Raw genomic sequence first — 14431 nt, forward strand, 5'->3', positions numbered from 1 at the left:
GAGAACCTGAGAGGCATAAAGCGATGGCGTAGAGGTAAAGCATCCGCCTTGCGGGCGAGAGGACCGGCGTTTGAATCCCAGTGCGGCGCAATTGGCCGCAAGGTAAAGAAAAAAAAAAGGCAACTCCGCGTGTCGACGGAAGGGGCCTAGTTGACTACGATGAGTGTCTGCGAGAGGAGCTGCACAGGGGCCTGGCGCCACCATACCCTCCCTGCGTCGGCAATGTGGGCACCGTGTGCCGCTCTCATTCGGAGATCACGCATTCAGATGTGGGGGTCCACGTAGAGTGGGAGGAAATGAGACACAGGATGCGATAACAAGAAAGTCTCTCGTAATCGGCACACAGACGAAGCGACGTTCCCCGCGGGGGAAGCTGAGGTATTCTGCTGTCACAGTGGCAGTTTCGGGTAAGAACTTTCATCGGCGTAACGGGCAGGTAGACCAGAGGTCGTCCGGGTCTCGTTCTCGGCTACCTGGCACAAGGCGTCAGACCGCTGTCGGATTTCTCCTATGGAGTATCTTTCTTTCTTCACAAAGAAGCGGCGATGTGGATTGGATTGGATTGGATTGTAAAACATTTATTGTGTCGAGAGCAGGTTTCAGGAGACGCGTACTAGATGGTCGCGTGTGCTTTCCTTTTGCCTTTACTACGCACAGGTGAATACCAACCTTTACCTCCCGAGTCTTGGCCGATCCCACAGTGTGGGTATGTGCCATTCTGTCAAAGGCTACAACAACAACAACAACAGATGGCTGCTAGTCCATGGCTGGCGGCAACCTCATTGGCCCGCTCAATCGCCCGTACTTGAATCTTGGGGTCCGAGCTAACCAGCACGACCTCCCACCGCTCGGGAGAAGGGAGCTGTATCAACTCTGCCGGAGGTGGTTCATTTGCGCACGTCCACAGAATGGGGGTGCAAAGGAGTCCTTCTTAGCATCCCATGCTTGCCCCGTTCATTCCCTCGTCAAGGGTCGGCGTCCTCCTCCTAGCTTTCGTGTCACAGTCCTGTCGCGACGTGGCACTCTCAGGCGTGGCAACCTCACATATGGGCTTCACTGGCCCGGCTACTTCCCCACCCAGGGCACACACCCGAGAGACATCCAAGGAGATATATATAATCGGCCTTTTGCAGGAATGGGGGCATTTTTCGCTTACATGGGATTTATGTAGTAGCGTTTTTTAACAGAAAACTACCTCTTTAACTTACTTCCCAAAGCCGAGGCTATACAGGTATAGGCACCAGTCATGAATGGCAGATCTTCCGGAGAACCTGTCACCTGCACATGTTAAATGGCTGTGTAGTGCTAGACTGTGCACCTGTCTTCACTCCGTGGAAAGCTGGAAAGCGACGAGCAGATAGTATATGAAGAAAACGACAGAGAAGAAGTCATGACCGCTTCCCCTTCAGCGGTCCCTTTAGAACGCGGCCGCTCAACGCCAAGAATGTCGCGACCTGCGTCCGTATCCGTAGATCATCGCCCTCAAGACCTTGCGAAGAAGCAGCCAAAGCAGCAAGAACAACATGGAAGCCAGTTGAATACCAAAGATTCAGCGAAGAACGGCCATGTCTCACAAACTACGGGAAGTCATTTGCCAGCGAAGACAGGCGACCCGATGCCGGATACCAAGGCCGATTCAACAAAACCCAAGGCGTCAAAGAAGAAGGCTGGCTCGCCGGAACGGGACAAAAACAAAGCGAAACACTCAGAGGCGTCTAAAGTGCAAGATGTGTCAGCGACACAAGCTGGGCTGTTGGCTGGTTCAAGGAATGGAGCAGGCAAGCGGAAATCCACCTCTGCGCCAGGAACTCCGGACACGCGCCGTGCTTCGAGATCAGCGACGCCTCCAGCGAAAATCACCTCAGCAGGGACGAGTCCCGGCCAGTCAGCACTGCTCGTCGCCAATCATTCGTCAGCAGAACATACCAGGGCGGTGCCTAAGGTAAGCTGCACAAGGCGAAGTGAATACTACATCTTTGGCCAGGACATACCGTAAGAGCATGGACTGTTTCTCGCGGGGACCACCATAAGACTTACCGCTGCCACTTTTTTTTCATTTCTGGACGGTGAAAATCGGATATTTTGTAGCGAAAGCTACACCAAGACACCTAACTCACACTTCACCTGCCTAGCCGCCGGCCTAGAATGCCATTGGTTGAGCTTAGGCTGGTGTTGGTATGCGTTTATGCCTGGTTCTGGTTAAAGCCTATGGCTGGTGTTGATATGCGCTTATGCCTTGCCATGTGAGGTCGAGTCAGTGGACCACCCTTACCCTTTGACCTTGACCTTACAGTTGGTTGTTGTTGTTGTTGTTGTAGCCTTTGACAGAATGGCACATACCATACATACAGTTGGTGTGGAGGTGTGAATGAAGTCACGTGACCTTCGCGTGATACCACGTGATTGTGGCGCGATGCAGTGTGGGAGTGACGTCACCGTCGAGAGTTGTATAATTCATTTCAACAGAAAAAAGAAGATGCCGGTCAAAGGTTTGTGTCAAAACAAGATGTTTCTGTTGAAATGAATTACTCACTACCAGACCACACGAGAGTTCGCCAAACCTTTGATTTCACTCTTTTCAGAGTTGTATATAACCGAGAGCTTCGTGCCGCAGCTTGCGCTGCGGTTAACTCGGTTCGGCCAAGTCGAATCGCAGCCTATTTTTTTCTTGCTTCCTTTTGTTACTATGCGTGCGTCGCTTTGTTGAGACTTGGCGAGGGTTCCCAGAGATGCTATTAGTAGACGCCGATCGGCGCTACACATCAACGTTGGTGCACATCATTCCCATTCCTGGGCCCACTGTAGCTCAACTTCCGCTTCCGGCAAGGCAGCTTGGTCGAATTTCGATGGAGGCGAAATTCTAGAAGCCCGTGTACTGTGCGATGTCAGTGCACGTTAAAGAACCCCAGGTGGTCGAAACTTCCGGAGCCCTCCACTACGGCGTCTCTCATGCCACCAGGCGGCGTTTCGGGAGCAAGGAGTCAGCGCCCTCTTTGGCGAGAATTTCATGAAGTGGGAGCAGGGTGGCTGCCGCGCTTCCTTGAAAGACTGTGCCCGCAAGAAAATAAACAGTTTTTTTCGCGATTTCGACACCCTTGTCTAGATGTACTGTTTGCGGTGCACTTTAGAGCTTAGCTGTATTTTACTGCTCTTTATAAAGTAGCAGCGAAGTTTATCAACGGCAATGCTCGAGCAAAAACAGAACTCACAAAGCATAATAAACATTTCATCAGCGCTGGAGCAAAAACACCGCGCTTATTTGCAATGTCATTCAGCACCTGCTTCAAATGCAGTTGATGAAGTGCCTCGCAGGTTCTAATGCCACCCATATAGAAGAAGCGCAGTAATGTAATGGACAAACGTAATGAAGATTCAAACCAGCGTGCTACGGGAACACTAAAAAAGAAAATGAACGTGGGCTCGGCAAAAGCTTTGCTAAGCATTAAAAATAAGGGATCACTGGTTATTTACAGTTATTGCAACCTCTCCCTTGAAAGCGGGCGCGCGTACGTATACATGGTCAAATCAGTTGACGTCGCTTCGCTAATCGCGGCGTACTTACTACGTCTATAGCGAAGCTATCATGATCTCGCCCTAACTGCAGCCGAAGCGAAATCTGCTCTCAGGTGTAATTGAGTGACATTTTGAGTAGTTAAGTACCATAACCCAAAGCGTTGCTTTTACACTGAAAAAGGATCACGAATAAATACAAGACCTTAAACTTCTAAGACCACGGATGCAGTGCGCGTGACGAATATGATCCTTTTCAATACAGGTCATAGAATCACATTTTTGTGGACAACTAACGACATCTGAGAAGCAAGATATAGACACTTGTAAGGTGAAAAGCAATTTGAGTCCGGGAGCTGCCAGCATAGACGTCTCCGTCGACGAGTAGAAAGCAGCGCATGCACACTTGTTATTTCATGGTACGTACGCCTTTCAAGGCGGCCATCTGTAATTATTTTCGAGGCTGTATAGCATTAGAAATGGGAGTCGATGTGTCTCGCCGGCTATAACAGTTGCAAACAGTTGTACTGCATTCTAAATGGAGGAATTCGTGTTTGTATAACTTCGTGTGCTTGGAAACTGCAGATTCGACGCCAGTCCGGGATCCCGAGCGAGCCCAGGACGCAGACCGAACAGCTTACGAAGCAGAGCAGAATGTGGCTCACATCCATCGTCCTCGGCTTGGGCGCTGCCGTGGTGTTGGGCGCTCTGCTGTTCGCGACCTGGCGTCTCGTCACCAAGCCCTCGATAACGCACATGAAGATTACGACCTCGCTCGGACACAACCGCAGCGGCGAGGTCGGTAGCAAGCGTGGCGCCCTCTTTTCCTGCTCGGACAGCGGATCGTGCGCGGACGTCTACACCGCCATGCTTCTCGAGTCCATGGACGCCAGCGTCAGTCCGTGCCACAACTTCTACGAGTACGTTTGCGGAGGATGGCGCCACAGCCACAAGACGATGTCGACGTCCTTCTCGGCGTGGCGACAGTACACAGTAGACGTCATAGAGCGGCTCCACAGCGAAAGAGTAGCGTCCAGAATGCGGAAAGAGCCCGTGGGACAAGCGGCCCAGTTCCTGGAGGCATGTCTGAACATCGACGGACAGGGTGCCACAGCAGTGACCGAACTCAAGACAGTGCTTGCCGAAGGAGGCCTGACGTGGCCTGACCGAAGCGAGAACTCGGACCTCATCGGCTCCCTGTTTTTCATGGCCAGGCGCGTCGCCCTGCCCGTATTGTTTGGCGTCGAAGTCGGCTACACGAAGGACAGACTAAGAGCCGTCTACTTCCCACTGGACGCCGCGTTCCAGGACACAGCTCGAAGGCTTTGGGAGCTCGTCAGGACGCGGCAGGCCAGAGAATTCGTGTACACGACGTACCACGAAATGGCGGTTGGAGGCGTTGTGAATGAAACGCGACTTACCGAGATTATTAACAGCTTAGAGTCGACGGCCGGTGTTTTCGATGTCTACTTGAAAGTTTGCAACAGTTGCGAGTCAATCCTTGACATCGCGAATCTGTACACGTACGTACCAACAGTGCCTAAAGAGAGGTGGGCATTTCCATTTCGAAAATACTTCAATTTTGACTTCATAGAAGTTAAAGCCGTCGGTATTCCTGACGTCCATTCCTTCTCCGCAATATTCAAGTTTGTTCATTCTCACGGTGAACCAAAGATGAAAGATATTTTTGGCTTTCTAAGCGTCTTGGCAGCACTATTTTACACCAAGTCCGGTATTCGAGACTTGCTTTTCAGTTCGGAAAGCGAGGCGTCAGACCGCCAGGAGCAGTACTGCTTTCTACGTACCTACAAGTTCTACGGACACGCCCTGAACCATTTTTTATTATCGAGAGCACAGGAGGAGTTAGCTGGGTTCGTCCGACTCTTGAACTTTGTCTGGAAGCAATTTCCGCGCGTTATTGGTGCGAACAGCACGTTTTCCGGCCAGCCGCAGCCGCGTCCACGGGACAACAATCTCCAAAGCGTTCTATTGTTTCTGCACAAGTCTCAGCCAAAAGTGTTTGCGCCTCGACACAAGAGTTATCCCAAAGTCACGGACGATGCCTTGCGCAACTGGATGGCGCTGTCAGCTCACGCAAGAAGAGTTGGGTTTCCTTACAGCGACTTTGAACTTGAAGGGAACGAAGGCACAGGACAGTATTCCCCGGCCTTTTTAAAATGGCGCCTTACTCCCTACCACCTGACCTTCCCATGGTACGTTCGGGATATTCCCCAGAGCTTCCTGTTCGCGGGTCTGGGCGCAAGGATAGCAGCTGCCGTGTTCCTGGACTACGTCGATCGAAGCCGGTCAGCACGAAAGGCAATATACGAGCAGAACCACGAGTGTCTCAGGGCCGCGAGCCGGGACCGGGACGCGTCTCCAGACATCGGACTACAGGCCGGCGTAGCTGGAGTGCTGGCCGCTTCAGAGCTCCTGAGAAGAGGTCGGGAAAGCACTGCGCAGGCGGACTCACTCTCTGACGTCGGACCCCTGAAGGCAGAGCAGGCGTTCTTTTCGTTCGGATGCTATCTCTTCTGCGGTGACAGCGACGGCGAGCGGATGTGCAGCGTGCCCCTGAAGCACAGTGTCGGCTTTGCGCGCGCGTTTAACTGTAAGGTCGGGACGGCCATGAACCCCTCTGTCAAGTGTCGCTTGCGTGTTTAGGAGGACCAGTGCATGCATTCTTGGCATATGTGTGATGGTTAGCGGATACCGATTGCGCATAAAGATAGCAATAAACTCACTGGTAGGTATACGTCGGCCGTAACCCGTAGGGAAGGTTGCGTGTTTTGTTTATCATGTTCCGCTGACGTGCTGGAAAGTATGCACTGGCCTGTTTGGCTGACATCTTTGCATCAGTGTGAGGCAGTAAGTAGGATGTGAAGAGGGGGGGGGGGGGGGGGGGGGAGTGGAAGAAAGGAGGCTAATCAGAGACGTGGGGAGGGTGGGAGGACACACCAATTAAGTCAATGGCGGCGCCCGCGCTCCCTCAGTTCTCCTTCACATTTCCACCTGTCTCTGAAGCCGTTGGACTTGTGTCCAGTGAACGATGCCAGTTTAGACCGACGTCGATAGGGAGGGGACCAGCGGTGAATTCCTCCCCTTCAGTCTGCGATGCAGAAGTCTGCCGAGCACGGCGGGCTGAGCTTCCGCTAAATAGTAATATTATATCCTAAGTATGAGAATTTTCGGTCGAGGCATGAAACATCATCAACCTCAGCAAGCGAAACAAGTTTTGGGCGCAATACACCAGATCAGAGCCAACTTTTCACTCTCCTATTTTACCGCGAGAGGGTTAGTGCCCCCACGTCGGGAAAAAGTTCCGGCGGATCGCGAGCTACACCGCTCGAGCGCGTGGCCAAGCGCTCTGCAAATTTTTGCAGTGGCGCCGATCATGATGTGCTTCCGAGTTATCGGGAGAGAGTTTGGCTGTTCCAGCAAGCGCGCTAGAAACCCCCGGCCCCGCTTATCTGTAGAACATTGCTGACCTTTTTTAAGGCGAAAGCCTTTAATGCCTCATCGTTGTCGACAGAAGGTTGTCAGCAGAGGTGTCACGCTTTTCGGTTGGTCGAAATGGTTATGACGTCAGAGTGCGCGGATTCGAAGTAATGAGGTCACCATGGAGAAATGGAGGTCACCCACGGATGCCTGACGCCCCCTTTTGGAGCAGACGACAACTAATAAAATAGTTGTCCAGCCAGGGCACATTTGGTAGGCGCCCGCCCGTTGCAAAGGCAAGGCTACATCATCATCATCATGACCACATTGCATACCTCATTACTGCGAACAGAGCCATGGACACAACCGAACTTATCGAAGCAGAGAGAGAGTCGTGCTAAAGAAGCAGTCAAAGTCGGCAGTCAAAGTGTGTAGTCAAATAAAGCAAAATAAAAATAAATGGGGGGAAGGGGGTAAATTTAAGAAAGAATAGGTGGAAACTTGTACCAGGCAGTGTGACCACTTTAGCTAATTATTTTTCTATCGGACCGAAGCGATGGCGTGGCTACACTCTGGTGAGGCGCCGACGGTGTTCTGGTTCACATCAGCGCTTCCAAAAGGTATGACACTGCTTTTTCAACGGAGTGTATAAAGTATTTGTTCGTATTGTACTACATTATGCCTGAATGGGCTTTTATTCGTGATGCTTGATGCAGCTGATTTCTAATAGCCCTTGCCCTCAGCTCGTCTTCCTCGTTCACAATTTCGCTTGCGCTGTGCACATCGAAGTAGGCACGCGCTGCAGCATTCATCCTTCTCGTCAGTCGCTCTCGCGCTGTGCATCTTTAAATATACTATGCCAACAAGAAGCCCGAAAATTGTTTTACGTGCTTCTTAATTGTCAGTGCAGCTGTACAAAAGTGGCTGTACTGTGGAGTTAAGTTCAAAGCACTTTTGTTTAAAGCGATAAACATCACTGGCTCTTCGAGAGGCGAGTGTCAGGATGTTGCAGCGCGGCCTCCACATAGAACTTAATTGTGGAGGGTCAAACGCAAAAATAATAACTGCGTCGCCAGTGACAATGTCATTGTGTATTAGATAACGCTACGCACTGTCTGTACAAGTGAAATATTCATTTTTAAAAATAAAATAATGTATTCGTATGTCGTAAAAATCGTGGCAGACATAACTGATACCAATGCTTCCATGTTTTTGCGTATTTAATAAATATCACACGAAGTTTTTTTTTTTTATTCGAGGTGTTTGCCATTAGGCATAATGTAAAAGGGAAAGAAAGTTATAAGAAAGAGTGTAAACAAGCCTCGCTTAAAAAGTGGCAAAAGTTGACGATAAAGCGATTATCATGAGTCCACTTGCGATAGTCGCCTGCAACGTCCCATCGCAGGCTATACCTTTTTTAGGAAGCGTCGTCTCACGGAAGCTGTAGCCGGGCAAGTCCATAGCAAGTGTTTTTCGTCGCACTGGTCTGGCGCAGCACCACAACGGGGACACTTGTCAGTCACTTGGAAACGTTTGTCACGCCACCGATGACGCACAGAAGCCTGCCCGAATCCGGCGCACAGATACCTCCTCCTCCCGAGTGAGACTCCGGGGGAGAGGGTACGAACACGGAGGAATTAGAGCACGTGTTCGCTGACGCAAAGCCTCTTTCTCGGAAACATGGGACAGGAACGGATCTGCGGGAAGAGGGGTTAGGTGGCAGGATGTCTGGTGTGTCAAGGTGTGTCATTTCATTCACATGAATATTATGTGGATCCTGGGCATGGCCGCAAATCCAGTGTATTCGCACAGGACAGGGGTATTTTGTGCAAAGTTGGTGAATGGATTGTGTAACTTGGAATGTGCGCCGGACAGCCTTAAGCTGTTTAAGGGCGGCAAGGGAGTCGGTGTAAATGTGAACAATATCGAAAGTGGGTACGAGTGGAAGGGAAGCAATGACATTGTGTATCGCTTGAAGCTACAAGGCAAGGGGGGAGCAGGTATCCGCGCTATATGTAGCGCGGGAGTTAAGATGAGGATGGGAGGGACTGTAAACTGCGGTAACTCCCTGCAGTGCCGTGTGTGATGCATCGGTGTATATCGCGCACCCTGAAGGAAGATGCGCGGCTGATATCGGCGTCGAAGCAGAGGAGCGATTGTCTGTGAGTTGACAGTATATGACCATGGAGGAAGACTCTGTAAACGATGAAGCTGAAGCGACATCTTGCGTGCTTTGTTTGCCTCACGCTGGTCGATGATTTCACTTAATTGAAGTATTAAGTTGAGCGTACTCTTGCAGAATGGGTATGGGTGTGATACGAGGAAGATAAGTTATGGCACGCATAGCCTCTCGATTGATTGATTCAAGGGAGTCCCACTGTCGACGGGTGAGGCGATGAAATTGGGCCTGGTACACTATCCGCGGCTGGAGGATGGAGCGCACGAGCTGACGAAGTCTAGAACTATATCAATCCGAAGCCATGCAGCAAAGCAGTGCAGGCTGCTGATATGAAAAATGAAAGGCCATAAAATGAGCAAGTAGAGGGCAAATATTTTAAAGAATCTTTGTCGTTTAAGAGCCTTTACATTTTTGTACATATGCAACGGCCAGGGAAAAATCTCAGTGACGCCGTCCTTCGTTCCATTGTACTGCGCAGCAGCAGCTGTCACCGGTGATGTATTGCGAGTAATTGCACCGAAATTTCAGTCGCAACAGCGAGCACATGTATAAACGAGGAGTTCTGCAAAATATACATTAGAAGTGCGAAGATAAAATGGAGTATTAGAAATGCGAAGATACAGCTTGATAAAGGACAGAGAATTGTCACTGGAAACAGTCAACGTATACACAAAACCTCGCATCAAGATATTTAAATACGCGTATGTCTCCGTATAGACACGTATGCCTAATAGACACATATGTCTAACGTATTAGAATGTCTAACGTATATCGAACGTATTAGAATAGACGCGTATGCTATTAAATATACGTATCTGAGCAAAAGCCACTCTATGTGATGCGTCAAACAAGGCAAATAAGCATCTTGCGCAATCACAGATAGTAAACTTTACACACGGAAAGACAGACGATCCGGGCAAAAAGAAAACTATGATAGCAGAAGTCGCGATATGTACTTGGGCCATGCTGCGGTCGGTGACAGTTCGAAAAAATTTCGATGTAGCCCCCCCCCCCCCCCCCCCCCCCCCCTGGCTACGCCCCTGTTTGATAGGCCCACACCACGTGGGATATAGAACAGAGCTCGTGACAGTGTGCGCAAAAATGGTTCATTTTCAGGTCATAGCAAGCAGCCATTGCGGGACACCAGTAGGTGTTCGTCAGTAGATCAGTGCCAATCACCGGTGTGGTTTGGCGGGGCGCGGTAAGCGGCAGCGGTACAGTGGCGGTACCGCTACCGCCCACTACCGCCTACTGCCTACCGCACCCCGCACTGCGCGCGCGCTGATTGGTCCCGACGCGGCAGGGTAGCATGGTGTTGGCTAGAGTTACTGTATATGCTAGTGTTGGCTGTTGGCTGGAACATGGTGCCATCTGGCGTCCTCTGACCCATCTGTTCATGCGCAGTGGTGGCTCGCGGTAGCGGTACGTGCTATGCTATAGGTATCTGTTGTCGGCCTAGTCCTTCGTACCGCACGTCGCAGACACCTGTCAGCATCTGCATCTCGAAAAAATTTACACACGGAAAACGCAGCTGCTCACTGCCGACTTTCGTTTTCATCAGGTAAACGCTGCTTCGGGGCTGCAACATCTAGCTGCTTGGAGTAAGCAAACGGTGAATGACAGAAAAAAAAAAAAAACGCTTCAAAGTAGCAACAGCGACGCTGCCGTCTGCTCCTAATGTTTGGTTTACAAAGATGGCTTTCACTCCTCCCTTCTAGAGGCCCGTGTACTGCGCGATGTCTATGAGGGATGCCATAGTGGAGGACTCCGGAATTTCGACCACTTGACGTCAAAAAACCCCAGATGGTCGAAATTTTCGGAGCCCTTCACTACGGCGTCCCTCATAGCCTGAGTCACTTTGGGACGTTAAACCCCACTAAACCAATAAACCAAACCTTCACATTAACCACATGGCTGATCGGCACCCCATTATCTATTAGCATTGCCGAGACTGACGAGTCGCTCCGAAGCTATGAAAAACAGAGCAGAAACCGTATTGAGCCCCATTTCGTTTGCGAAAAAATTGCAAGAAATGCATGGTTGAAACGGAAGATCCCCCCCCCCCCCCCCCGACCCCCTCCGCCCGACAGGACCCTACAAATCCACCCCTGGCACGCATATGCTTTCCCCTTCATGAAGCGCAGCTACCAAAGGATCGTGAAATTTGATTTCAAATTTACGCGGGTAGTGTTTTAATTATAATAACATCCCCTAGATGGCAGCACAACGGCAAGGTACTGAGGTGAAGCCACGGAAACGCTTTATTGTCCATAAAAGACACCAAAGAAATGAGCGATTCAGAGACGCTTTGTTTTAAAATACTAATTTCAATTAAACATCATATGCGGAAGAAAGAGACACTACCAATTTTTGTGTCAAGAAAACAAAATTGAATAACATTTTTTCCTTATTATGAAATGTCAACCAACGCTCACCGTCATACTTTTCTGTCGTTCTGATGGGACTATATATACCTGAACACAAGTTAGCGGGTTGTACTTCCAAAGTACATATACTAAAATTGGAACGATACAGAGAAGATTAGCATGGCCCCTGCGCAAGGATGACACGCAAAATCGTGAAGCGTTCCACATTTTTTTTTACTTCCAGACAAATGATTACAAATTTAGGCTATCTTGAAAAACATTGCGCCGCGTAGATTGACAGTGTGAATTTTGAGTAAATCCTGGAGCACGTTTTTTTTTTTTTTTTCCCCTTGGCGACATTTTGAAATCACCATTTTGAAAAAAAGTTGCGTCTCGTGCTCACGGTGTGCAATTAGTCGCCACCACGTCAGTAATGGGGGGGACCTGATATTCAAAATGGTTTCAAGCCGCTGTCTGCGGCTAAGTTTTCCGACAAAAACTCCAGCCCTGCAAACACCTTGCCTTTGGCGGCTTTCGGAGAGTCGTAAAAAAAAAAAGGCTTTGTCCTGTAGTAAAAACCAAAAAGATCGGTCGAATACTCCCGTCGAGTTGTGATTCAACAGATTCTATATCCTTACAAAGAACATGACGGAGAGGCAGCTCACGGGATCCGGACCGACCTGCAGATAAGCTACATGCTTTCGACCCTTTATATATAGGCTAGCTAAGAGAGTGCCTTTTTATACACAAGCTCTAATTTTTATCAAAATAACTGCAAAATCTTAGAACTGTTATTGATAAAGTTTTTATCATTGAATTTCTGTTTTACAGCACAGGGAATTGTTAACTTAAATAAGCAATTGCTAAGACTTATATTAAAATAAACTAGTTTTAGAGTATGCAAGGCGGCCTGTCCGCGTGAACTAATCATAATTTTCAGGGTTGCTGGTTGTTTTTTGTGTTATGTAGCTATTCTGCACAAATGTCCACACAAAAGGCTATTTGCCTTGCAGCTGCTCAAAAAATAAGCACACGATTTCTCCAGACGGAAATAATTTATCGCGCTCGTCATAATCCGGTAATAAGGTTCACTACCCATCACATAGCTATGATTAGCGCTTCAGTCGAACCCGCATGATGACTCGTACTACTTACCGGAACTTGTTTCCGAAATGCGGAGTTTTCTCATTGAAATGAAAAAGTTGTTTGTGCCTCACGCAGCTTACACCAACGTTTTTAGATCTAAAAAGGTTGGCTTACACAGCTTAGAGGCTTGAGTGTCAGTCGCATGAACATCGCATCGAGTACAAGCTCGAAATAGCCATGCGCCCTATATGCACGGGACCGCTGCTATGGCCCCTGGCAGCTGACGGCAAAGTTGCGGAATCTCTTCACCTCTGTCGTCATCTGTCATGATCCCCATAATCAAAATCCTGGACCGCTGACAGGGAATGTCGACTTAGTACGAGAAGGTGTACTACAAAGCAAACTGCCTGGTTCTGCTAGCTACTGCAAGCCGACATTATTACGTGCCGCCGTGTTCCCGGCTTCATCCATTCATTCGTTCGACGGCCGTCGGTGACTGTCACAGCTGTTCCAGCCATGTCGAAGATGGTCAGATGGAGGCTCACGTGGAAAAAGGTGCTCATCATAGCGGCGGTGCCGCACCTGATTTATTTCCCGCTTCGCTATTTCGCGACCAAACGGAAAGACTCGCCAAGGGTCGACGCTGCAGCTGCCAGAGACTTGGGTGCACAGCCGATGGAGCAACGCTAGAGCGACGGACGCCTGTCAAGGTCGTGGCGATTTATTTCGGACTTACGCTACGACAATTTGCGAGATAGTTGCGTGGCGGTGTCAAGCTTAATGGTATATTTTGTGAAGCATTATTGCGCGTTTTTTTTTTACGTTTTCCTATAAAAAAAAACTGTGTTACACCACCGTGATTTCGGCAGCAACTAGACACACAACAGACGCCGTAAACCGTGGGGAAAAGCCCTCATACAGCGGTTATGAAGCAGAAAACTTTTCCAGACGAAGGTGACTGAAATACTGATCGCTGGCGCCTAGCTTTCGCAACTTTCCCATCACCTCCTTCCTCAACTCTTGCCTAGTCATGCACACAAACGCCCAGTCTTGCTGGAGATAGCTTTTATTTTTATTTTTTCAGTTTCCTTTTTATCTGTCCTGCGACAGAAAAACAAGCTCATTGGACAATGCGGGTAGATTTATGATTACCCCTTCCATTACCACAGAACAAGATATGCTGGCATGTAAAGGACTAAACATATGTCCATTTCAGTTTAACCGTTTTCCTGCATTGGTTTTATTGTTCAGTGCATCATATATCTACAACGGCGAAGTGTATGTGAACCCACAAAGAAATATGTTGAGCGGAAAACAATGTCAAGGCTATGCATCTGCTGGTATTTTGGATAAGTATGTGTCATCTGCACAGATAAGCTGTACACTTCAGATAAATACTAATTAACAAGGGGTTGCAGGTTGTAACTACTACTAAACCTTCCCACACTCGTTTCTGGATGTGAATGCTGCCTATAACCTGGTTGATAATGAAGGCGGAAATCACGAGAAGGTACTCCAGCAGTATTGCTGGTCGCATGCTTCGATGTACCGTCGTCAGCACACTTAACACGAACGCTCGATTGCGCATCCTGCTCTGATATTACAGCTCCTGAGTGCTGGGCGCTGAGTCTGAGACCATACTGCACGGTGTGTTTGCGGCGGTTGGAGACAGCTCGTGTTTTACTTCCACTCTAATAATGTATCAGATGCAGCGGCCGGCGCCCAGCGCCGCTAATGTCTGGAAGACGCGCTCGAGCGTTCGTGTTAAGCGTGCTGACGATTGTACCTAGTCTTACAGATGTGTGCATGCCAAGGCAGAATGTCATAAAACATGCAATGAACTCTCAGCAGC

General features: G+C 49.2%; 1 non-coding gene across 1 annotated transcript; it reads left to right on the forward strand.

Moving 5' to 3' along the window:
* Nucleotides 1-11622: 11622 nt before the first annotated feature.
* LOC149335722 (U6 spliceosomal RNA) lies at nt 11623-11725 on the forward strand. The gene has a single exon (XR_016284674.1). It is a non-coding gene; the product is annotated as a U6 spliceosomal RNA (small nuclear RNA).
* The last annotated feature ends 2706 nt before the right edge of the window (nt 11726-14431 follow it).

This window comes from Amblyomma mixtum, chromosome 7, assembly GCF_055824585.1.
Source record: "Amblyomma mixtum isolate Tamu chromosome 7, ASM5582458v1, whole genome shotgun sequence".
Classification (NCBI taxonomy): Eukaryota; Metazoa; Arthropoda; class Arachnida; order Ixodida; family Ixodidae; genus Amblyomma; species Amblyomma mixtum.